Genomic DNA, 26055 nt, shown 5'->3' with positions numbered 1-26055 from the left:
CATGCTTCAGAGGATCTGCAATGTAGAAAAAAGAAATGGCAAGGAGGAAAGTATCTCTGTATCAACTAAACTACAAGGTACTTCAAATTACCCTATACATAGTACTTAATTCTTTTGGTAATTACTATGAAATATATTCAAACAACAAACCACTTACCACAGGGTCATTTTTGAAAGAATAAACATTGTTTTTTGTTACTCTTTTAAAACATACAAACACACACATATATATATATATATATATATATATATATATATGCACACATACAAACAATATATACAATTGGCATCACAATTTCAACAAAACATCATTAATCATATTTAAAAATTGCTTCTCAGGAAGAACAAGTTCCTACCACCAACTTATTTGTGACCACAAATCAGTGTTTGTACACTAAATCAAGACAATACACTATGAGGTAGTCTACTTAGCACACAAGGCTACCACACCTCTAACTGCCTTATTTATAATGTGCTCTAAATCAACAGGGAAATTATTCCTCATTTCCAATTTGACTCCTCTTCTCATAAACTGGATCTGCAGAGTTGACATAGCTGAAGATAAGATTTGATCTGGCTGCCACCACATCAACATGTGGCAGCAGCCATTTTAGGACTTGGAACTCAGTCCAATGTCCTGGAGCTAAGGCAAATAAAATACAGGTGGCATGGTAGCGATATGCTGACCCCCTAAGCAAGGTAGTGAGGGGTCTCAGAGGGACCACCCTGGGGTCAAACAGACTTTTGAAAAAGAAAATTACCGTAAATTTGCATTTGGCTCCGTGGGGTGGACCAGGGCTCATGGGGAGGTGCATTCTATTTTATAGGAAGGGGTTCATGCACCCCATGGGTCCCCAGAGACCCCATACCCTTGTGCCAATATATAATAGAAGGGGAGGCGGACACGCTGCCCCACTCCCTGAGTCTTCCTAAGGCCTGTGAACGCCATCAACTGTGTGGCTGGCTCAAAGGCTTTGTCCCAGAAAGCCCACCCCTGGGATACTGTTGGTAGGGAAGACTTGTATGGTCCCACCCGGCGAGAACTGCAGATATGCTCCTGCTGAGTGGGAGCACACATTTTTTTCCCCTGCCTCCGCTCTCGCAGGCAAGGACACAGAGATTGCTCCCATCCGGCAGGAGCAGAGAAAAAAACCTACTCCTGCCGCACTTAGGATGGGTGTATGCAGGTGAGCCAGTTAGGCTCCCTCCACTGCCCCAATAAAAACAATGCTGTGGGTGTTCCTGGTGGACATCGGACATCCACAATAATAATGGGGGGGAAAATTAAAAAGTGGAAAATGAATAATAAATTAGCTGCATGAACCTAGGTTTTTTTTAAAGTACATATCATCTTGCTGGTGGTGCTTCTAGAGGCTGGGGTACCACCAAACATTTGTTTTAATGTTGTGAAGGGCTGCAGGGAGTGTTTCAGCCCTCCAGCAACATTAAAAGCAAAAACAGTAAGTCTCCTGGGTCACTAATTCCATGGCTTTAGGAGAGCTTACGATATTTTTCAAAAACACTCTGATCCAGAGCTGTATGCTTCTGAGCTGGAGTGCAGGAACCTCCAATGGTTGGTTCTATGGTTGCACTTTGTGTCTTTAAAAATGTAAAATGAAAGACTAAAAGACATGTTCATTTGTTTTAAATGGCTTTATTCAAAATATTTTATGACAGCCACTTTTATTAATCATTGCAATGTGTGATTTTTTTAAATATAAACTTGATTACAGTTATTTTTTACAAAGCCAGTATGTTTCCCTAGTATGTTAGTCAGCTGTGCATGCCAGCGTGGGGTTCAGTGCCAGAGAGGGGTTGGACACAGGGTGTGGCACATGGTATGGCCTAAGGCCAGGCCTGCGTCCAGCCCCAAGCCACACACAGTGATGGTGTCAAAAGAACCCTAGAAATTTACTGAAAAAAAAACAAATATTAAAGTGACGTTATAGTTAGGTATGTTGATAATATATTAATTTTCATTAAAAAAAAACCTAAGACATTCACTGAAAAAAACAAAGGCTAAAGGGACGTTATAGTTAGGTAAAAATGTCAATTAAAACATAACGTTTTAACTAACAAAACAACTGAAATGCACCAATTATTGTTGTCTCAAGTAACTATAACTCGCGCCCTCGCCATGCACTGCTTATTACCTCACATATTAAATCACTCATAACATGTTGTATGACATCCTTGATAACATCACTGCAACATCTGGAATGACATCATTGATGACAACACTGTGCATGGCAGGGGTGTGACTTTGAGTTACTTTAGGGTACTAGTTATAGTTACTTGAGATAACTAGAACTGGTGAACTTCAGTGTTTTCTTAATTTAAAACTGTATATTTTAACTGACATTTTCACCAAACTGTAATGTCCTGTGTGTGGATATATAGTTAAGACCACATTTCCATAGAAAAAAGCATTTTTTGTCTTGCATATATCTAAGGCGCAGTTTGACGAATCTTCCCAAAACGTTTTTTTAAAAACAGTGTGCCACTGATTCTTTTTGCGCATGGAAAGTTTTGGGGCTATCCGTCAAGCGAGAGGCGAGAAAAAGGGGGGTCAAAAAAAGTGTTTTTCCGATGTTAATTTCCATAGAGATTTTTAGACACGACTACAGCCTGAACTTCTGTACAAAATTACACCAAATTTGCCAAAAAAGATAGCTTTTGGTCCAAAAAGAACCCTTTTTAGGTCTCACTGATCCAGCGCAAATGCGCTGTCAGCGAGACATTTAGTAAAGCCGCTTTTGGAAATGCTTCCAAAGCGGCGACCAGCTTACCTGCACACGCACGCGCGCGACGTGCACAGCACTTTTTTCGTCGCGCGCGTGCGCACAACTCGCGTTTTAAAAAAATTATTTTATTTCACACAAACTTCTAGGCTATTCTGATCTCTCAATTTCGCACACGCGCGTGCACACAACTCCCACGATCCCTTTTACTTTTGCTGCCACGCGGCCGTGTCATTTCCGCCCGCGCAGCAATTGCTTGTTATGCAGAGTCAACGTCTAGCTAGAACGATCTTAAACTATTTCTACTTGAGTGGAATCGGTGCCCTGAGGCTGACGTGAGTGAAGGGCTGGCGATCGGTGCAAAGTTACAGGGCCAGATCAAGAGTTCTGATAAGCGTTAATCACACCTTCCCTAAAGAGTAAGAAGGAATCTGTCACGCTCTGTTTACACACGGTAAGAAAGTGCGTCAGAGTTAGTGGTGAACCGCCTTTCATGTTCACACTAAAAGAACGGACCTAAGACAAACGCAGCCCATGCAGTGCGATTATCGTCACTTGCAAACTTGCGATTAATACGTACTTGATAATGTTTGCATCATTTTTATCTGCAAGTTTATAGTTCTGCTTTTCTGTGAACTATGTCATTGAGGAGGAAATAAATATGAACTCTTCTCTAAAAAGCATGTATCTGTAGAAGTTTTCTATATGAGTTAAACAGGGATGCAAGCGACAGTTGCAAAAAGCACAATTTTTTGATTTTTACACACATCACTATTAAGAGATGCTGCAAAGATTTCAACAGACCTCCCTAAAGATATTTAAAAAAAAAGCCTTTTAAGACTCCAAAATCCAATCAAGAGCTTCGGAATGACCAAAGCAAAATACCTGTAATACGTCTGCATATATCTTAACCAGAAACACACAATTACTACAGATGGATTGCACAGATCCAATTTTTTATTTTTTACTTAAACTGCGATTCGGATGACAGGACTAAAGAAAGAAAATTTGTTGATTAAACTTCAAAAGTGGCACATTGTCTGTGACAATTACCCATTACCTTATGGATAGATACACACTTTACCTACATTAAGCTGTAACAGCTAACGCCTTCAAACTACTATGAGAAGTAGTTAATGGAATATCCCTTCCAATCTGTTGCAATCGGCCTAGAAAAACCCTGTCTCTCTATTCAGAATGTAAGATTCTTGCATGCACTCTATGCAGCAAGGCTAGAACCCATGGGGCAGGTCCCCTCAGCCTCAAAACTTGTATAGGTGCAAAAAGAATTCCAATATATAGGTCTAATTTACGAATGGTGGGGGAAATATACATGCGTTTGTTTTTCTATTTATATGTGTGAAATATGTATTTCACTATGCAGGTGTGTCTACGTATAGTATTTAGGAGTGCGACATCAGAAATGCAATTACATGTCTAAGCTACCCTTCCCGCCTCCCCCGTTTACACTCAATCTTGTTACTGTAAACATGTTTTTTTCTGCAACATTTAAGCACAGACTATTTAGTGTGGGAAACCGTTGCAAAAATCTTTACAAATCCCAGTTAAGTAGTATTGTGACTATGTGGGTGTTCACCGCGAGTGCAACTCTATCTATGTATCGCCCTCACTCTATCGCCATCACTCTATCTATCTATCGCCCTCTATCTATTTATTGCCCTCACTCTATCTATTTATCGCCCTCACTCTATCTATCTATCGCCCTCACTCTATCTATCTATCGCCCTGTATCTATCTATCTATCTATCTATCTATCTATCTATCTATCTATCTATCTATCTATCTATCTATCTATCTATCTATCTATCGCCCTCAATCTATCTATCTATCTATCTATCTATCTATCTATCTATCTATCTATCTATCTATCTATCTATCTATATTCACTGAAAAAACCATAGGTTATAGACCATATATAGTTAGGAATTAGCATTTACAAAACCTTGAAAATTCACTGAAAAAACCATAGGTTATTGACCATATATAGTTAGGAATTAGCATTTAAAAAACCTTATTTTACTCACACAAAACCAATGAAATTCCATATATAGTTAGTTGTACCAACTATATATCGCGCACCCGCAATCCACTGCTGATCATGTCACATATTACATCATTCATGACATGGTCAGTGACATCACTGATGACATCACTGATGACATCTCAAATGACATCACTGATGACATCACTGATGACATCTCAAATGACATCACTGATGACATCACTGATGACAACATCCAGTGACTGTATTTTTCTGTAAAGTTAAAATATGTCTTGAGTGGATGTATAAGTGTCTGGATGAAGGATTTAGTAGGGGCATGACTGACTGTATGAGTGACTGATTAAATGTGTCTCACTGAGTGCATGGGTTAGTGACTAAACTGTCTTAATTTGTGCATCATTATGTCTGTTGTTCTGTAAACTGCTGCATGTGTTGATCAGTAGCTATATGATTAACTATATGGGTTATTGATTGGTTGCCCAAGCATTTGTATGGGAGACTGAGTGTGTGTGTGGGTGGCTGGGAGGTGTATGACTCTCTGCATAGATGTGTGAGCAGTTGATTGACTAGATGTATGGGTTCAAAAGTGCATGTGGAAACAGCTGTATGGGCAATTGACTGTGTGCATGAGTGTATTGGTGAGTGAATGGATATCTCAGTGCTACATGTTAAAGTAAGTACATATGTAAAATACAGTACATGTGAGAGTTGACATATATAAATAACTGTGCATAAGAGCCAGTGAATGTGTGAGTGGCTGTATGGATCATTGTGAACTTGTATCCAGGATTGTATAAGTGAGTAAATATGTTTTAGTATATGTTTGAATAAGTAAGGTGTGTATAACTGTATAGTTGAGGAAATGGAGGTGTGATTGATTCTTTGTATGACTGACTAAGTGTCTGAGTAACTCCATGGATGAGTGACAGTCTATGAGTGTCTGTTTACACTGATTGTATCTAAGGTTATATTAGAGTCTGAAGAGGTTCATCGTATTATCACATGAATGATGTCATCAGTGATGTGATCAGTAATGTCAAATGAGATGTCATCAGTGATGTAATCAGTGATGTCATTTGAGATGTCATCAGTGATGTCATTTGAGATGTCATCAGTGATGTCATCAGTGATGTCATTTGAGATGTCATCAGTGATGTCATCAGTGATGTCACTGACCATGTCATGAATGATGTAATATGTGACATGATCAGCAGTGGATTGCGGGTGCGCGATATATAGTTAGTACAACTAACTATATATGGAATTTCATTGGTTTTGTGTGAGTAAAATAAGGTTTTTTAAATGCTAATTCCTAACTATATATGGTCTATAACCTATGGTTTTTTCAGTGAATTTTCAAGGTTTTGTAAATGCTAATTCCTAACTATATATGGTCTATAACCTATGGTTTTTTCAGTGAATTTCATTGGTTTTTTAAAAGCTAATATCTATAGCTGTAAAATGTATTCTTCTTTAAATCCAAAAATATATTTTATATGTTTATTAATAATTTTTTTTAATATTTTTTTTGTTTCGCTCCCGGTCCGCGAACCGGAAAGCTTTCCGTTAGCTCAAATTGATGCCGCGACCCGGTCCGCGAACCGGTAAGAAATCAACATCGTGACGGTATCGCGTTGCCGCGTAATGCGTCTTATGACGTTCCGCGTTAGCGCACCCGGAAGTGCTCCGGGGCGCGGACCGAGGCGCGAAACGAAGCTCCCCGGAAGCGATCCGCGACGCGTCGCGAAAGCGCGACGTATCGCGTTGCCGCGTAATGCGTCTTGTGACGTACCGCGTTAGCGCACCCGGAAATGCCCCGGGGCGCGGACCGAGGCGCGAAGCGCAGCGACCCGGAAGCTAACCGGGGCGCGTTCCGCAGCGCGTAACATGAGCGTGAGAGGTCATGTGACTTGTTAATAAAACTTTTCATTGGTTCATTTCACTTTTGGTTTCATAATGATGTAAGGCTAGGTCAGGTGACCTAAAAATAACACTTTTCATTGGTTGAGAACTATTGTTTTTCCCAAATGATGAAAACCCCTCCTTCTTTCCTCACTCTGACTTTCATCATTGTGAGAGGAAGACCTTTATTACTTCTACTTCAGAAATGGCTTCAGTAGTTGCTTCAGCTGGTGCACCCCCACCACCACCTCCACCTCCTCATGGGAAGAGAGGACCACCTCCCCAGGTCATGACCAACACAGAGGAGGAAGAGGAAGAAATGGAGGAAGAGGAGGGAGAAGAACCACAGTTCTTGGAAGAGGTGCCCCGGGTTTCCCATAAGAAAGCCAGTTTCATCTGGCAGTTTTATTCAATCCCTCCTGGCCAAAAAAAAGTGAATGCGAGGTATGTCACCTGCCTCATCTGTAAAGAAAAATTATCCAGAGGGACGGATAAGAAATATAGTTATGGGAACTATACTATGCATAGGCATATGACCAGGAAGCATCCAATCAATTACAGCCGGGCGGAAATACGGGATTTGCAGGAAAATCCAACATCAACTCCTGTGGCCAGATCAAGATCAACAATTTCATTGACACCAGCAGAGGCACGGGAAACTGTGCCAAACATACAAGAGAATTTTGGCCACATGAAACACACTTGTATGCACTGTGGTGCGTTGATAGCATGTGGCAATATGAGTATAAATGCTATCAACCTGGCTTATGAACATCATAATTGCCCTAACCGCCCCCAGTAATTTTTTTTTTGCTCCTGTTGAGCCCTTTTCAATGCCTGTTTTTTGTTGTTTCCCCCCCCCAAAAAAACCAAAAAATATATAAAATCGTTCAAAAAAAAAAAAAAATATATAAAACAACAAAAATATTTTTTAAAAAAAAGTTCTTTTCAGAACTACCTTCCCTTTCAAAAAAAATTGCTAGAATGTTTAGCACTCTGGCAAGCTCTATTTCTTTTGGTTCGCTTCCCGGTTAGCTTCCCGGTACGCGGACCGGGAGCTAACCAAAAAAAAAAAAAAAAAAAAAAAAGAGTAAGTATAAGGAAAGTAAACAGACAGTGATGTTAAAAGAAAGACAGCTATAGGGAGTAAAGAAGAGATACTGTTTAATAGATCTATTTACCGAAGAAAAGACGGAAGAGGGTATAATTGTGAAAAACAAAATAGATAACGAAGTGAAAGAAAAAAAAGAGAGTATAACATTAACAAAGAAGAGTTTCTTGGAGAATGTGAGTGAATGTTCAAAATAAGATTAAAACATGAGGAATAACAGAGAGAAAAAATAGAAAACAGAAAACAAAAAATAACAGAAAAAGATTAATTGAAACAGCAAAGAAATGTAAGTAACATAGAGCCATATCATCAACATAGGCAATAAAAGTTTTGCAGCTTTTATTGGCAGAAATGTGTCGCTAAAGCTGCTTTTGCGGCAGAAAACTGCCGCTAAAACCACTTTTGCACCAGTTTTCTGCCAATAAAAAGAGCAATAATTTTATTGGCTGTGTTCATAATATGCCCCTTAGTGTGCTTCAACTACACAGAGAAAGCATTATGAACAAATAGTGATACAGTGATCAGTCAAAGACACTAAGAGTAATAGAGACGGAGTGAGTGAACAAGAATGAGGAACTATGAGAAGAGAGGGACTGAGAAAAAGAGTGGAAGGAGTTGAGTAAGTAGGTAATAGAGAAAGGAATGAGGGAAGTAGCAAAGGCAGGAAACTGAGGGTTAAAGAAATGAAGCAGTGGAACTAATAGAAGTTAAATGTGATAGAAATGTAACGAAAAGAGTACAAAACATTTACCTTATAATTGTCGTTAAATTACTCACTTTTTGTTTTTATACTTTCAATCTGTGAAAGAGAGAACAAACATTTGAAAAATATTAAAACATGTATTTAAAAATTACAAAAGACAAGAGAAAAAATTGAAGGACAAACAGTTTTTCAACAACTTTGACACTTACAGAAGCTTCTGCTTCTCCAGGCCCCCTACACAGTCCTAAAGATATACATTTTAAACTAACAGTATCTTGATGTAGATGAAGTGAGGCCTATCTTAAAACATGGTGCATCTTTTGCATTGCTGTTGTCTCAGAAAAGTGTCGCAAGACACTAAAAATTTAAATAATTGCTTCAGGATGCCAATAAGATGTGTCCTATCCAGAGGTTTGTTTGAGGTGAGGCCTACTCAGGGTTGCAGATGAAATTTCGAGTTGTTGAAGAGAATAGAGGACATAATACATGTGAAGGTCTACCAATGAAGTGAGTCATGTCCACTGCACTCTTGAACAAAGTCCAAACCTCCTATGTTTCCCTGGACAGACCTAAACTTGATCTGCACAATGTGATTCATAATGATAGGAAACACAGGTGATGTAAATGAAATACGTGCAATTTATTTTACTCATTTCACAATCACATCACTTGTGTTTCCTTTGCTTAGGTATCTCATTGTGCAGATGGAGTCCAGCATATGAAAGAATACGCAGAAGTGCAGCACTGCATGCAACAACTTTGACACTTACAGAAGCCTCACCTTCTCCATGCCTCCTACACAGTTCTACATATACATCATAAATGCAAACAGTACAGAATTAATTATACATGTTAAATGGTTTATTTTTGCTGTTCTCAGAATGTATCAAAATTCACTAAAAACAGTGACTTGAAGGTATTCATCATATAACAGCGGGGAAAAAAAAACACAATCAAAATGATTGTGTTTAAAAAACCCATACAACATAACAAATCAGAATTCAGAACTCCTTAAAGTTAACTTACTTTCCATGACGTCAAGGGATGTCCTATGAACAGCTTATACTCTGTTGTGCTGTTATTACTTTCAGCCCGCCACTTTCTGAAAGAAAATCTCCATCGTTTTTAAAAACATGTTACATGCAATAAATGACTTCTTGCTCTCTACCACAAGTTTCCACAAGGCCAAATCTTGTCAGAGCCATTTATAACTCTTGGATTTCTTGTAAGCCAATCCCGTCATTTGGCATTTCTGCAACTTTCAGAATTAAAATGTTGAAGATCATTTTCACAATCCTGGAATAGTAATATCTTCCCCTTCTTGCTCAGTCATGTTCTACATTTCCTATGACACTGATACTGCTTACTATGAAGCAGACTTACACTACCTCTATGAGTACTACAATTATTTAATTCTCTACATCACTTTTAATCACAAAGCAATGTAAAACAGTAGACAGCATTGCAGACTTACATTCCCTCTACTCTATGTTTTGATTGGCTGCTTCAATTAGCTTATAAAAAGAAATAGTTTTTCTGAACTCATTCAAAGTGCACTTATTTCTCCATGACGTCCAGTCTTATGGTTAGAAGTTATGTCTCTGAACTACACTTATCCTCAAGGCCAAATTGTGTAGGAGCCATTAGAACTTCTTGAAATTCCACAGAGCACATCCTGAGATTATTTCCCTAAAATTTTGGTTTTAAAAACACCAGGTAAGAGTTTTTAAGGTCATACGGCAATTTATTTTTGAAAATTAAAACAGAATCATTGCAGAATGACCAGCCATTTCTAGACTTTAAATAAGCTGTGTAATGTCCTGATGTTATTGAAGGGCCGTCATGATATATAATTGCTGCAGTTACAAAAGTCCTTCCTGATATTGACAACTGCGAAGCTACAAAATTTTTAATTAAAGTTGTCAATTTTGTTCCATCAGGCCTACATCGTTGGAACATTAAAATGACATACTGGCCATATGTTCGTATAAATAATGTGGAAATCATTTCAGATTTACATTGGCTACACTCCATGTTGTGATCAGCTGCTTTTACTAGCTTATTAAAGGAGACTGATTTACTGTCTGGCAAAGTTAAATATATAAATCTTTCTGAGTCTACACTAGTAGTACTTGATACCATACAGTTCTCGCAGTCATGCTGCCATTGATAAGAAAGCCCAAACAGCTGATCTACATCTACACCTTCAGCATGCAATACATCAAGCATATACATTAAAAACTCCTGACAATCTTGCTGAATATTTTGAGAGAATTGTGTTTGGCCTGAACATCTGTCTAACAGATTTCGAATTTCAGACACACTTTCTATGTTTGTTCTATCAGTGCTACATTTCTCTAACACAGAATTTAACAAACTGCAAAATCTTTCATCAGAATTGACCACAATCTCTTCTTTTACATTTTCTAGAGAAAACAAAACATTAACCACTACATTAGCATAGCAGTTGACACCAGAACTGTTTTCAAATTGAAAACCAACAACATCTTCAACAGAATCCTTTTTGTTTCTGCTTGTAATTTTAGGTTCATCGACTTTTCGTCTTTTTGCTACAACCTCCCCAGTATTGGTCACATTTCTTCGTTTCCGGCCTACCACACGTTTCTCAAACAAAGGATACTGAGGCAAATGTGGCGCATACTCTCTTCTTAACCTATTGTATTCCTTAACACAATCTAGATCCGCACAAATGTTTGTGACATCACACTCAATCAAGTACAATCCCGATAAAGTTCTAACTCGTGACAATGCCACATATGCCATACCCTCCTTGAACACAGAACTGCCAATATTCACCAATGCACAGTCTACACTTAAACCTTGCGATTTATGGATTGTCACCGCATATGCCAAGCAAACAGGAAACTGCTTACGGCGAACATATAAGTCTTTTACAAGCAAAAATCTAGCAGAGCAACGACCAATTAGCTGTACTTCCTCAATGCCATCAAATTTAATTTTTAAAAATTCAATTCCATCTCTATTTCTGTATTTTACAAAATCAACAACATTACCCATTGATCCATTTACCAGACCTCTTTCAACATGTAAATTCCTTCTTAAAATTATACGGCAGTTCAAGCACACATTCAGAGTCTTTTCAAAACCTGCAGTTTTAGATATACTCTTCTCTAATGAATCCAATTTTGTTTTCAGATTCTCAGACAAAATAATTGTTGATCCCATATGCTCTACTCTGTCAATAAATGTAAATGTAAATGTAGTTGAGCTTATATAGCGCACAGCTACCCGCAGTGGGTTTCCCGGCGCTTGCTTAGGGAACCCTTCCTGGTATTCCCCTGTGAGATAGCAGGGTATCCACAAGGTGAAAGTCAGGCATCCCGCCGCGAGGGGCCATTGTGGAGATTAAGCAAGCTATTGCCCAGAGTCGCAGAGTGTGAACCCGTGAGTCGAGGAGGCACCGGGGCGAGAATTATCGAGTCCGTGGAATTTTTAGCCCAAGACCCGCCGAGGCGGGGAATTGAACCCTGGTCCAGGACCGATCTCAGCTTCCGGGTCTGCTGCCTCTAACCCCTGAGCCACACTTCTCCAAGCTTCCAGTTTCACAATCTCTTGCTTTTCTAAATGCAACATTTTGTTGTTGAATTTGGCACATTCTGCAAGAGTTGGCATCAAACATATTCCAGATTTCTTATCAGTAATTTTCTGAAAAATATTCTCAGGCACAACATCTTGTTCTGGATATAAATTTGACAGTAATCGTGCATGTAAAGCTTCTTTCCCATGCTCGGTCACTTTTCCAATTCTAACATCTTGTAGAATAGTCTTGTAAACTTCATCCTTCGCCTGACGCATATTTTCATGCAGTTCAGCATAATTGAAGTTTAACCATATATTGACGTTGCCAATGCTGCCTAGGCACTTCCTGGTATCTTCATGCGTGAGCATTTTGAACACAGGTTGCCCTTTCACTGGTGTCAGCTGCAAAAGATCTCCGAAAACAATGATGTGTTTGCCACCAAATAACACATCATACTCTGTTTTGAGAACTTCTTGCATTCTCAAATGCACAAAGGCAAGCATGACATTGGAAACCATGCTTACTTCGTCAATGATAAGAAGTTTCATTTTCCTCAAGATTCTTGAAACTTCAAAACAAGCATCTCCAGATAGCTTGTGATATTGTAATTTGTTGTCATGCTCCACTGGCAGCATCAGTAAACGATGTAAAGTAATCCCTTTAATGTTATGTGCTGCCAGTCCAGTTGGAGCGGTGACAACACAAGACAGCGATGACTCTGTCCTTTCCTGCAAATAGCATGAAATTGCTTTAATGAGGAAACTTTTTCCAGTTCCCGCTTCTCCACTCACGTACAGTCGGACAGGCTTCAACGACGTACATGAGCACTCTTTCTTGTCATGACTTAATCCATGATCAATTTGCATGGTAACTTCGTCATATATTTTCTTCTGCTCAACGTTGAGTTGTCTTTCCAACTCTTCTAAGTTAACCGCATCCTCCTGAGCATGTGCCATGGCTCTTTCCACTTCATTCATAGCAGTGGCAGCTTCATTTTCGATAACAGGTCCTCCTAGTGGATCCTGACTCAATGAAGCAGAACTCTGACTGTCCTGAGAACTGTCTCTGGCAATCTCGGCTGCAATCGTTGCTTCCTGCTCAATTTCCGCATTCAACATTTCTACATATTTGGGAAAAGCAGGACATTCTATGGTCTCCTTGGCAGCATTGAAAGAGTCTTTGTAACAGAGGAAATCTCCAAGCAGTTCCTCTTCTGCACGCCAAGGCTTGAAAAGTTGCAAAAGTGCTAAATAGAAAAACTCCTTTTTTTCAGGAGATTCGCCACTCAATTTTCGATGGTTTACCAAGTGGCATTTTCTTTGCTTGACCAGACATCCCTCACTTCCTATTACAGCATACACTCCTTTCTCAGTATCTTCTTTGATGTTCCTCTTGAATATGTAATTTTGAAGAACCTCATACAGACAAACATTGTCGAGGTGACTGCTTCTATTTGGATAATATGTATCCAACATGTTGGTCTTCAAAATGTCAGTACTGTTTGGCTCCTTTTCCGCCAAATACTCAATTTCCCGCACAGGTTTCAGAACTCGATTACGCGTTGCAGCAAGACCAAGACTCGCCCAAACGATACTCCTGGACTTGGCATAGAGACTTGCTGAAGACAACCGGTCAGAGCATTCGTAAGCTCCAATTTCTCGATGCGACAACATCTTCAGACTGAAACTGTACAACTTCTTGCTGAGGCTCTTTTCATGGGAAATGTCCTCCCACATATCCTTCAATTCTGTCTTCTCTTTTTTGGTGATGTAAGATGTCACATACCAAGCCACAGCCATACAGTTATCAGCCACAAACTGTATATCCATGTTAGCATTCCACATGGACAAAATCACCGGGTTGTAGTCGTTGATGTACTTGGACTCTTCGTTCCTCTTCAAATTGTATGTGTTTTTAGGTGATTTCTTCATCACATTATGTCGCAGCGAAGACATCAAACTGTTTACTCTTCCTTTAGAAATCACCGGTCGTGGAAAGCCGAAACGACATTTGGTGTAGAACTTGTCCTTGTTTCGGAATTTACGACGGCAGTACTTTCCACATCGATGGCTTTGGAAACGCAGAACTTTTTCTCTTAGGCTTTTCTTCTCCTTTGCGTTTGGAACAGCACACGTAGAATACTGTTGGATGAAACTCATCACTGAGTCTTCTGGATCCGTTCCAAATTTAGGTGCATCCTTGATCCACAGCAACATATGTACATGAGTAGCACCTCTTGCTTGGTACTCCTTTCTCCAGAAGAAATCCAACACCTCTCCAAGAGGTGGATTCTTCTTATTCATGATGAAAGACATCATAGCTTCAAATCTATGATTGAAGTACCTACATACATTGACTGGATCCAAAGAGCACAGTTCTCCGGGTGTCTTGAATTCGATGTTATCTACGTTAGCATTTGCCTCTCGTAGAAATTCAAGTAAGTCTTCCCAGCCATACTCGGCACAGCTCAGAGTGAGGAACCATGTGGGAGTACCTAAGTTCCTCAGCATACATTTTAAATCACCATGACGACGGTACCAGTACTCATTAGTACCACGCTGACACGCCATGAGATTAATCAGGTGAGAATCCAAAATACTGTCTTGGACATTGACTTTATCCATAAAGTCACTTGCCGAGATGTTTTGCATGTGTATACCACTTTTCAAGATGTGGTTCACTGCATATGACAGTCCAGACAGATCGCTTTCAAACAGGAGATGAAACAAATAAGGAATGCATTGTCGAAACCTAGCATCTCCTGCATACAATCGCAAAGTCCGGTATTCAGAAGCAGGAATTTGATGAGGTCGCTCATCATATCTTCCTCCCTGACCTGTTGGAAAAAGCTGTGGGAAACACCGAGCTTCCAAACTTTCCTCCCAAACACTAATGGGACTCCCTTTGGCTTGTTTCATTTGAAACAACTCAATAGCATTCCCCATGACTTCCTTGGAATGCAAAGGATGAACACTATAATGTTCATATATTTCTTCACTAGTAGAGGGTTCTACTTTCTCAATTTGACCAGCACACAAATCGCTATCCTCTTCCTCACTTACTTCCTCTTCTGCAACATATACATTCTTATAGTATTTATTATTTTTTTTCAAATACAATGTTGCCTTTTTAACTTTCCTAACATCTACTAAATCTTGCCATATTTTCTTATTCTTTGTCGGAACCCCATTAACTAAGATAACCAGAGGTTCCTCTTCCACTTTTTCTACTCCAATTGTGTTAATGTTTTTCTTCAAATCTAGAGGCAAATAAACAACTCTTCCCTTTAATCCTCTCTGTAAATCTGATGGAGGCAATTTCCCTGTCTTTGGCTCCATTCTTACAATAGCCTGAAAGGGATGGATACTTTGAATCAAAATAGATTCATAAGTATTTAAATCCTTCAATTCAGAAGGAATCTCAATCAATTCCAGATTATTATGAACTGCTCTAGCAGGCATCTGGTTTTGATTTAATTTGTTACAACAATAAGTACACACACGTTGATCCAATCCCAAATCAAAACAATTTTCTACCATCAAGTATGTTGTGAAATCCTTCCATTCACTATTATTTTCCCTTTCACTTTTTGCATATAAATCCACTAACTTAGTCTGATTCTTATAATAAGTGCGTCGACAACACACACAAGTGAAATTTGGCCTCTCACTTGATTTGACCTGAAACGTCGCAATTTCCCTCTGGAAATTATCTGTACTGGAAACCTGTACACTATCTTCCACATTACCCGCTTCTTCTTGGTCAATTTCAACATTCTCCTCTTTACTTCCAAAGTAACAAAACTCAATTTCTTCACATATATTCTTCACATCTATTTCAGAACCATGCAAAAGAGCAGCGCATAATTGTTTAAGCATAATTGCTGGACTCTTAGCATAATACAACATTCTAACTAATTTCCTCACTTTATTATGATGCACTGCTAGCATCCTGAAATGATGAAAAACACTCTGGCATACTCTCCTAGAAAAACAAGCCAGTGAATGACCATGCAAACCTGTCACTTCTCTCACTCTGCAAGGATCTAATTCTTGCAACAACCTTATTTTCTGCTTCAAACTTTTCTTATTAAATGACCGTACAAAATCACAAAGCAAATTGATGGAATCCTGTCGCACACTACAAATACTACTACACTTCCAGGTGTACACAGGACCCTTAGCATGTCTTCCTAAAACCTCATTACCTAACACCTCTTCTGCCTCTGTTGTCACAAGTTTTTCTTTTTCAACTGGACAACCATCTTTCACTTCATAAGCACGACCACTGGTGTCAACTGCATGCACCAAATCATTATCCTGGAAATAACTCTCCTCATTAAAAAATGCCTCAGAGCTTGAACTATGCATCCATTCTCCAGAAAAAACTTCACAAAAATTACTACGATTAACTATTCTCTTCCATCTACTATTTCTTTTGAAATCATAAATTGCCTTGTTTAGCTTCCTAATTCTATTGATTATCAAAATAAATAACTTACGTTTAATTTCAAATGCCTCATTAATAACTTTCTCAACTTTTTTTTTTCTCTTATAAAAAACCACTTTCTGTTGACCTTTCTTAATATTTTTTAACAAATTGCCAATTATCCTGTTGCGGAACATTCGTTTACGAATGTCCCTAAACTGTTGTTTCCTTCTACTATCATGCACAGAGTTATCTCTTGCTCTAGCAGTAACATTTTTGATTGGCCTTTCCTTTCCATTTGAATTGCTTCTCTTTTTATGGACTGAAACATTTTCTGTAGTAATATTTTTTTACTACACATATTTCTTATGAATGTTTTTGTACTCTTACCCGGTGCTTTCTTCGTGACTTGACAAATCTTTTTGTTAGAGGACTGCTGCTTCTTTTGATTGGCCTGCTGTCTTTGACGTTTTGCAGCCTTTCTCTTTCTTTCGTTGGCATGGTGAAATGTTGAAATGATCTGCAGTTGAATCTGTGGTAAAATATATTTAAAAATGTTATTAACCACTATTACCAAACAGTAAATCAATAACAGTGATCAAAAACTTAACACACTACTTGACATTTTAAATAGAAGATTTTTTAGTCCTTGGCAAATTTACAATACAGAAATAGCAGAAAAGAAATGGAATTTATATTCATGTTACCTGTGCTATTTTATATGTGAATCTGATCTAATTTTATGATCATTTTTTAATATTTTATTGAAGACACTACACATAACCTGTTTTTGAAGGTGTCTTTATTTTTAAATTAAACGGTTTACACTTTTACTTTTTATTTATTATAAATTTTAAAAATAAATGTTTATAGTTCCATAGGCTCAAGCAGGTCAGCTTCCCACCCTATGTCATATAATTCGGACAAATCTGCATCCTCATCACGCTCTTCTTCATCCTCAGGATTTAAATCATCCAAGGGATCAACATCCACTGATGTTTCAATTACAAGTTCAATGATGAGGTCAAAATCAACTGATTGCAGATTGTCGCTCATGTTGATGTTGTCTTTATCTTTAAAGAAAGATAACAACAATGAGATGTTGCAGAGTAAGAGACAAATCTCAGAGATTATAATAGTAAAATTGTTTAACAAGAGTAACATTTTGCAGCTATTATTTAGCCATGTCCAGCGATGCTGAGCAGGTGAAGCCTATGTCTAATTTTTCAGTGAACAGGACTCATCTCTTCTTAACCTTGGATAAGCCTCACCAACTCTGTGTCCCCTGCACATACTTAAATGTAAAGGGGCAGATTTATGTTAAATGGCACATCCCCAGGCATGCACCAGTTAACGTGCACCGCTGCTCTGCCACCCATGGTGTGCCGTATTTACAATCAGATAGGAGAAAGCTGCGTCAAAAACCTGCGCCTGCTTTAAGCAGGCATAGGTCTTGACGCAACATTGTGGAGATGGGGCACCCCTGAGCCTTGCTTGAGCTGCATCGCACTTGCGATACAATTCCAGCAATGCGCCACCTTTACAGCACAGATACGTCACGCATCTGTGCCATTTTTGCCCCATGCTGCGCCGCATTGTAAATGCAGCACACCATGGGTGGCGGAACAGCGGCGCAGGATGACTGGCACATCCCTGGTGATGCGCCAGTCATCATAAATCTATCCCTAAGCTTCTTATCTTGTTACAGATGAACCGCCATATGTACCATCAAACTATTTTGCATTTCCTAAATAGCGAATTTTAAGGAATAAATAGCAATTCTTTACCATTCCTAATTTGCAATGAGCAAATTGCTAATTGCAAATTACCCATTCATTTCCATGGGCTAGGAGGCTCATAGGAATGAAGGTGCAATTTGCGATTAGCAATTAGCTCATCGCAAATTAGGAATTTTTCCAAGGGTGCATGGGTGTCTCAAGAACACCCTGCTGCACCCCTGAAAAAGAAATTTGGGGGCATATGGCGCACATACATGCCCTAGGGGCATGTATTGGCGTCATGTGGCACCTTTTGTTTTTAAAAAAAAAATTCTTTTTGAAAAGAATTCGCAAATTACCACCAACTAGAAGTTGGTGGTAGTTTCCAAATCCTTAATGTCATTTTTTACATATTTTTAGTTTGATACATTGCATTTAAGGAATCGCAAAATTTGCAAATCCTTCAGTGCAATCGCAAAATAAGGAATAGCAAATTTTGCTATTCCTTATTTTGCATCAAACTTGTTTGATACATACCATTTGTCTAATTAGCATTCGCAAAGGCTGAAATTGGCAGAATTTTGATCTTTGCGAATGGTAATTAGCTTGATACATATGACCCCAAGTGAGGCCTGTCTTGCAACATGGTGCATCTTTTGCATCACTGCTGCATCGGTTTCATGTGGCACGTTTTTTTTACACCATGACACATCTGCCTAAATGCATCAATTTGTAATTTTCTCGCCTCATAGCAAATCTTTTGCACCGCCACTGCATCATAAAAGTGACGCACAGTGGCGCAAAAGAGACATACACCTATCATAAATCTGTCTCTACCATTTTAAATGATTAATCCAGGATGACGATAAGGTGTGGCCTATCCAGAGGTTTGTTTAAGGTGAGGCCTACTCAGGATTGCAGATTAAAGTTACGCTTGATAAAGAATACAGAGGAGATAATACATGTAAAGGCCTACCAATGAAGTAAGTAATGTCCACTTTATTGCGCCAGTCATCATAAATGTATCCCTAAGCTTCTTATCTTGTTACAGATGAACCGGCATATGTACCATCAAACTATTTTGCATTTCCAAAATAGCGAATTTTAAGGAATAAATAGCAATTCTTTACCATTCCTAATTTGCAATGAGCAAATTGCTAATTGCAAATTACCCATTCATTTCCATGGGCTAGGAGGCTCATAGGAATGAAGGTGCAATTTGCGATTAGCAATAGGCTCATCGCAAATTAGGAATTTTTCCAAGGGTGCATGGGTGTCTCAAGAACACCCTGCTGCACCCCTGAAAAAGAAATTTGGGGGCATATGGCGCACATACATGCCCTAAGGACATGTATTGGCGTCATATGGCACCTTTTGTTTTTTGGAAAAAAATGTTTTTTGAAAAGAATTCGCAAATTACCACAAACTAGAAGTTGGTGGTAGTTTCCAAATCCTTAATGTCATTTTTTACATATTTTTTGTTTGATACATTGCATTTAAGAAATCGCAAAATTTGCAAATCCTTCAGTGCAATCGCAAAATAAGGAATAGCAAATTTTGAATTAAGGACATTTTAAGTCATTTCCACATGTGCAGTGTTTTCAAATTATGATTTGAAAATCGTTTTTGGGGAAAAGGAATGGTTTGCAAATTTATGACAAGGACATAATGGTGTATGCTTCTCTATAAGGCATTTCACTGTCTCTGATGTCATTTTTCCCATATTACATTATAAGACCTTTCCCCATGGAGCACATTCCTTGTAAATATGCTCCCACCTGTGCATGGTGAATTTAGATTTTGACTGTTTGAGTCACATAGCCATGTTAAAAGTGACCCAAACAAATTGCAAACGCTTTAAAAAAACACATTCATGTGTCTTAAGCACATTTTAAGTCATTTCCCCGTGGACAATGTTTTGTAAGTGGCGCAAAAGAGGCATACACCTATCATAAATCTGTCCCTAGCATTTTAAATGATTAATTCATGATGACGATAAGGTGTGGCCTATCCAGAGGTTTGTTTAAGGTGAGGCCTACTCAGGATTGCAGATTAAAGTTACGCTTGATGAAGAATACAGAGGACATAATACATGTAAAGCTCTACCAATGAAGTAAGTAATGTCCACTTCATTGCGCCAGTCATCATAAATTTATCCCTAAGCTTCTTATCTTGTTAGACATCAACCGGCATATGTATCATATAACTATTTTGCATTTCCAAAATAGCAAATTTTAAGGAATAAATAGCAATTCTTTACCATTCCTAATTTGCAATGAGCAAATTGCTAATTGCAAATTACCCATTCATTTCCATGGGCTAGGAGGCTCATAGGAATGAAGGTGCAATTTGCGATTAGCAATTAGCTCATCGCAAATTAGGAATTTTTCCAAGGGTGCATGGGTGTCTCAAGAACACCCTGCTGCACCCCTGAAAAAGAAATTTGGGGGCATATGGCGCACATACATGCCCTAAGGACATGTATTGGCGTCATATGGCACCTTTTGTTTTTTGGAAAAAAATGTTTTTTGAAAAGAATTCGCAAATTACCACAAACTAGAAGTTGGTGGTAGTTTCCAAATCCTTAATGTCATTTTTTACATATTTTTTGTTTGATACATTGCATTTAAGAAATCGCAAAATTTGCAAATCCTTCAGTGCAATCGCAAAATAAGGAATAGCAAATTTTGAATTAAGGACATTTTAAGTCATTTCCACATGTGCAGTGTTTTCAAATTATGATTTGAAAATCGTTTTTGGGGAAAAGGAATGGTTTGCAAATTTATGACAAGGACATAATGGTGTATGCTTCTCTATAAGGCATTTCACTGTCTCTGATGTCATTTTTCCCATATTACATTATAAGACCTTTCCCCATGGAGCACATTCCTTGTAAATATGCTCCCACCTGTGCATGGTGAATTTAGATTTTGACTGTTTGAGTCACATAGCCATGTTAAAAGTGACCCAAACAAATTGCAAACGCTTTAAAAAAACACATTCATGTGTCTTAAGCACATTTTAAGTCATTTCCCCGTGGACAGTGTTTTGTAAGTGGCGCAAAAGAGGCATACACCTATCATAAATCTGTCCCTAGCATTTTAAATGATTAATTCATGATGACGATAAGGTGTGGCCTATCCAGAGGTTTGTTTAAGGTGAGGCCTACTCAGGATTGCAGATTAAAGTTACGCTTGATGAAGAATACAGAGGACATAATACATGTAAAGCTCTACCAATGAAGTAAGTAATGTCCACTTCATTGCGCCAGTCATCATAAATGTATCCCTAAGCTTCTTATCTTGTTAGACATCAACCGGCATATGTATCATATAACTATTTTACATTTCCAAAATAGCAAATTTTAAGGAATAAATAGCAATTCTTTACCATCCCTAATTTGCAATGAGCAAATTGCTAATTGCAAATTACCCATTCATTTCCATGGGCTAGGAGGCTCATAGGAATGAAGGTGCAATTTGCGATTAGCAATTAGCTCATCGCAAATTAGGAATTTTTCCAAGGGTGCATGGGTGTCTCAAGAACACCCTGCTGCACCCCTGAAAAAGAAATTTGGGGGCATATGGCGCACATACATGCCCTAAGGACATGTATTGGCGTCATATGGCACCTTTTGTTTTTTGGAAAAAAATGCTTTTTGAAAAGAATTCGCAAATTACCACAAACTAGAAGTTGGTGGTAGTTTCCAAATCCTTAATGTCATTTTTTACATATTTTTTGTTTGATACATTGCATTTAAGAAATCGCAAAATTTGCAAATCCTTCAGTGCAATCGCAAAATAAGGAATAGCAAATTTTGAATTAAGGACATTTTAAGTCATTTCCACATGTGCAGTGTTTTCAAATTATGATTTGAAAATCGTTTTTGGGGAAAAGGAATGGTTTGCAAATTTATGACAAGGACATAATGGTGTATGCTTCTCTATAAGGCATTTCACTGTCTCTGATGTCATTTTTCCCATATTACATTATAAGACCTTTCCCCATGGAGCACATTCCTTGTAAATATGCTCCCACCTGTGCATGGTGAATTTAGATTTTGACTGTTTGAGTCACATAGCCATGTTAAAAGTGACCCAAAAAAATTGCAAACGCTTTAAAAAAACACATTCATGTGTCTTAAGCACATTTTAAGTCATTTCCCCGTGGACAGTGTTTTGTAAGTGGCGCAAAAGAGGCATACACCTATCATAAATCTGTCCCTAGCATTTTAAATGATTAATTCATGATGACGATAAGGTGTGGCCTATCCAGAGGTTTGTTTAAGGTGAGGCCTACTCAGGATTGCAGATTAAAGTTACGCTTGATGAAGAATACAGAGGACATAATACATGTAAAGCTCTACCAATGAAGTAAGTAATGTCCACTTCATTGCGCCAGTCATCATAAATGTATCCCTAAGCTTCTTATCTTGTTAGACATCAACCGGCATATGTATCATATAACTATTTCGCATTTCCAAAATAGCAAATTTTAAGGAATAAATAGCAATTCTTTACCATTCCTAATTTGCAATGAGCAAATTGCTAATTGCAAATTACCCATTCATTTCCATGGGCCAGGATGCCCATATGAATGAAGGTGCAATTTGCGATTAGCAATTAGCTCATCGCAAATTAGGAATTTTTCCAAGGGTGCATGGGTGTCTCAAGAACACCCTGCTGCACCCCTGAAAAAGAAATTTGGGGGCATATGGCGCACATACATGCCCTAAGGACATGTATTGGCGTCATATGGCACCTTTTGTTTTTTGGAAAAAAATGCTTTTTGAAAAGAATTCGCAAATTACCACAAACTAGAAGTTGGTGGTAGTTTCCAAATCCTTAATGTCATTTTTTACATATTTTTTGTTTGATACATTGCATTTAAGAAATCGCAAAATTTGCAAATCCTTCAGTGCAATCGCAAAATAAGGAATAGCAAATTTTGAATTAAGGACATTTTAAGTCATTTCCACATGTGCAGTGTTTTCAAATTATGATTTGAAAATCGTTTTTGGGGAAAAGGAATGGTTTGCAAATTTATGACAAGGACATAATGGTGTATGCTTCTCTATAAGGCATTTCACTGTCTCTGATGTCATTTTTCCCATATTACATTATAAGACCTTTCCCCATGGAGCACATTCCTTGTAAATATGCTCCCACCTGTGCATGGTGAATTTAGATTTTGACTGTTTGAGTCACATAGCCATGTTAAAAGTGACCCAAAAAAATTGCAAACGCTTTAAAAAAACACATTCATGTGTCTTAAGCACATTTTAAGTCATTTCCCCGTGGACAGTGTTTTGTAAGTGGCGCAAAAGAGGCATACACCTATCATAAATCTGTCCCTAGCATTTTAAATGATTAATTCATGATGACGATAAGGTGTGGCCTATCCAGAGGTTTGTTTAAGGTGAGGCCTACTCAGGATTGCAGATTAAAGTTACGCTTGATGAAGAATACAGAGGACATAATACATGTAAAGCTCTACCAATGAAGTAAGTAATGTCCACTTCATTGCGCCAGTCATCATAAATGTATCCCTAAGCTTCTTATCTTGTTAGACATCAACCGGCATATGTATCATATAACTATTTCGCATTTCCAAAATAGCAAATTTTAAGGAATAAATAGCAATTCTTTACCATTCCTAATTTGCAATGAGCAAATTGCTAATTGCAAATTACCCATTCATTTCCATGGGCCAGGATGCCCATATGAATGAAGGTGCAATTTGCGATTAGCAATTAGCTCATCGCAAATTAGGAATTTTTCCAAAGGTGCAGGGGTGTCTCAAGAACACCCTGCTGCACCCCTGAAAAAGAAATTTGGGGGCATATGGCGCACATAAATTTTAACAACATTCCATTACCTCAAAAACGATTTTCAATTCATAATTTGAAAACACTGCCCACAGGGAAATTACTTAAAATGTCCTTAAGACACATGAAAGTGTTTTTTGAAAGCCTTTGCAATTTTTTTGGGTCACTTTTAACATGGTTATGTAACTCAAACAGTAAAAACCAAAATTAACATGCACAAGTGTGACCATATTTACAATGAATGTGCCCCACGGAGAAAGGTCTTTTAATATAATATGGGAAAAATGACATCAGAGACACAGAAATGCCTTATAAAGAAGCATACACCATTATATCCTTGTCATAAATTTACAAACCATTCCTTTTCCCCAAAAACGATTTTCAAATCATAATTTGAAAACACTGCACATGATGAAATGACTTAAAATGTCCTTAAGACACATGAAAGTGTTTTTTGATTGCCTTTCCAGCATGGTTGGGTCACTTTTAACATGGCTATTTAACACAAACATTCAAAATCTAAATTTGCCATGCACAGGTGGGAGCATATTTACAAGCAATTTGCGCCACAGAGAAAGGTCTTACATTAAAATGGGAAAAATAACATCAGAGACAGTCAATTGCCTTATAAAAAAGCATACACCATTATGTCCTTGTCATAAATTTAAAAACAATTCCTTTTCCCCAAAAACGATTTTCAAATCATAATTTCAAAACACTGCACATGGGAAAATTACTTAAAATGTCCTTAAGACACATAAAAGCGTTTTTTGATTGCCTTTGCAGCATGTTTGTATCACTTTTAACATGGCTATGTAACACAAACATTCAAAATCTAAATTTACCATGCACAGGTGGGAGCATATTTACAAGCAATTTGCGCCACAGAGAAAGGTCTTACATTAAAATGGGAAAAATAACATCAGAGACATTCAATTGCATTATAAAGAAGCATACACCATTATGTCCTTGTCAGAAATATTATAACCATTCATCTTCCTCAAAAACGATTCTCAAGTCATAATTTGAAAAGACTCCACAGCTCCTATGCAGAAAAACACCCTGTCAGTACTAATACTTCACATTTTCTCCAATTACATTTTCTCAAAGAAACAAAATCTATTTGTAAAACACTTGAGACAAAGCAACATTTGAAAAACACAACTTTCTTCATAATTTTCTCCTTAAAGCACACTATTCTCTATCTAAATTAAAGAAATATTTTCTCACCTTAGCAAATACTTTGAGTTTGAAAACAGTCTCAGAAACACACCAATTTGTCTTCAGCAGAGCAAAAGGTATGCACTCCAGAGTCTGCAGCTATCAAAAGCACAGAAATGCTGTAATTCTTCACACATATCTCTCATGTCACCCAATCAAAACTCTTCCCTCACTTTTTTTCAAATGAAAACCCTTCCCTCCTCTGCCATTTCATGCCTTTTCTGCATAGCAACCACCTCTTGCAAGACCTCTGGTGTTTGCAAGTTCACACAACAATGTTGCAATTGAACTCTGAACTCTCAGTGCACCTGCGTATCCACTGCAATCTTTCATTTAATGATTATTTATTGACCATTCAAAATACATCTTTCAAAGAACTCATCCATGCACCCTAACTTTCTGTTTTCAGCAATCAAAATCCACCAATCACTGTTACTGCTTCATTAACACAGAAACTCCACAGTTTTTTTCATTTTAAACTCTCATTTTTTCAACTGCCATTTCATTGCCACACTTCATCTGACTGCAGCAGAACCTTCTCTCACCATGTTTTCTGTCTGGATTGTTGGACATAGTTATATCCACTGGGCTCACAGCTATGCTGAGAACAAAAATTTACCTAACCTCAATTTACAAGATGTGGAAATTAAATGGTTTGGCCACAGAGGATTAAAATGTCACCAATTGATACCATTGGTGAAAACCTTTATGCATTTTCCCAAACCTGACCTGTTAATTGTGCACTGTGGAGGTAATGATTTGGGCACTTTGACTGGGGTAGGTCTGGAAATGCTTTTAAAGGACACCTTTGAGCAATTG

The sequence above is a fragment of the Lissotriton helveticus genome, chromosome 10, assembly GCF_964261635.1.
Source record: "Lissotriton helveticus chromosome 10, aLisHel1.1, whole genome shotgun sequence".
Classification (NCBI taxonomy): Eukaryota; Metazoa; Chordata; class Amphibia; order Caudata; family Salamandridae; genus Lissotriton; species Lissotriton helveticus.
The sequence above is the reverse complement of the archived record's forward strand: the minus strand, read 5'-3'. Positions refer to the sequence as shown.